The following is a 2,112-nucleotide window of genomic DNA, read 5'->3' as shown; positions in this document are numbered from 1 at the left end:
AAATACAAAATCATGCCCTCTTTGACTTTAAGACAGGTCATAGGGAAATCGTGAAAGTAGTAATTAATATATAGAACTAGTGTTATATATTTATTGGCATGTCAGCTAAATATTACGTATATATAGATAGTCGTATGATACAACGAAATCAAGATGACCGTATGTATTTGTGATCGTGTACATTAATTTCTCTCAATGGAATACATGTCATAGTGACATGCAGCTACACTACTCGTGCTTTAATAAATTGATAACGTCAGATTAGTATGTTGTCTTCATGGTGACAAAATATGAAATAAGGACAACGTTTGCGCATTAATAATCATTAAGAAGAGTCGGCTGAATTCAAACCACTCCAATCCAAAAATAAAAATGTGTTTATACCAACAATTTCTGTCATGTGTGATCATGGTCAGTCGTTGCCATAGATACCTTCTGCTAGGTTGAGAACATTGCACCACTCACCACGAACAATGATTGATGTTATGATTTTAAAAGACTTCTAGTATCCTTGACAGTGTTATCTTACACGTTTAAATAAAATTCAAAACTTTACACTCAATGGCGAATCCAGAAATTTTTTCATGGGGCGGAAATCTTTTGAGGGTGTTTGCATATCGTCGACCCGGTTCGGGTCATACAAAAAAAGATAATCGAACTAAATTTTATATAATCGACGAAAGTACGTCAAACGTCATTACAAATGCATAATGATAATCAAATATGTCTAAAGTTGTTCTCTACGAGTATTCATTTTTTTTTTAAATCTAGCCATAGACAATGTTTTTTAAATCGAACCGGACATTGAACCGGGCGCGTTATTGGTCCATTAGCCGGACATGTTAGGCCAGTTGTTTGGAACTAAGAACCGGATAACGTTGTATTTTGCTTAAAACTTATAATAATATGAATAATATAAAAAGAATAACAAAATTACATCTAACTACTCGTGTACATAAGCATTTTTAGTCGAAGTATATTATAAAAATATTTGATTTAATAAAGAATATAAAAAAATAGTATAGATTAGAGTAAATTGAAAACATAGTAAAATATATGTAGTATGTTATAATATATATTTGATTAAATAATAAAGAATATAAAAAGATGGCAAAGATTAGAGTAAATCGAAAAATATTAAATATATGTATACTGTAAGGCAGACATCAAAATTAAAAGCTATAAATGTATGGTTAATTTTTCTTTTATCTTCTCGTGTTGTATCATCACCAACTATTAAAACTAAAAAAAAAACATTTTGTTATGAACGAGAAAGAAATACAGGAAGAAAAATGATTCAATCCATCCATTCAACTGACACATACATCGTATATATAAACTAGTACAATAGAATCCCTAAAAGCCTAAAGCCCATAAACATTGGGTTGGGCCATAAAATGGTTGCATTCATAACACTCCCCCTCAGACATTTTATATTATACACTATCAACGTTATACATTGGAAAATATTGGCTCGGTTCTTCAGGACCGATATTAACTGACACTTCAGGATCAGTTATAATGCCTCACTAAAACCTTGCTAAGAAAAACCCAGTGGGAGAAAAAATTCGTCAAGGAAAAAGAGTACAGTGTGTATATTACTCCCCCTCAATTTTGCATTTATATCTTGATGATATGTAATCCAATCTTTTTTTACCAAGTGTTTAACTTGATATTTGATGTAGTCTTCTTTGAATTGAGTGGTGCAATTTGCATTGTCTTCATATGGTATAACTTGGACTTCCCTTGATCATTTCTAATCTACATTCTCCTTGAGTATGTTGAAATCTTCTACCTTCATAAATAAAATTGTATCTGCATAACGGGACTTTGTATTCTTCTTAAGGATCAATCGGTGTTTCGAGTCATGTAGAAATATCAACTTATCAATTAATGCATTTTATAATTATGTCTCGTTAAAAACCTTGCTAGGAAAACCCAGTGGGACAAAACCGTAGCTAAGGAAACAGAGTATAGCGCATTATACATTATTAACAACATGCTTCAAAATGATGTTAAGTCGGCACTTCGGGACCTACAAGATAAGGATAAACTGATGCTACTGGATCAGTTATGTTGCCTCGTTAAAAACCTTATTAGGAAAAACCCAAA

The sequence above is a fragment of the Helianthus annuus genome, chromosome 1 (genome assembly GCF_002127325.2).
Source record: "Helianthus annuus cultivar XRQ/B chromosome 1, HanXRQr2.0-SUNRISE, whole genome shotgun sequence".
Classification (NCBI taxonomy): Eukaryota; Viridiplantae; Streptophyta; class Magnoliopsida; order Asterales; family Asteraceae; genus Helianthus; species Helianthus annuus.
Note: the sequence above shows the minus strand (reverse complement) of the source record.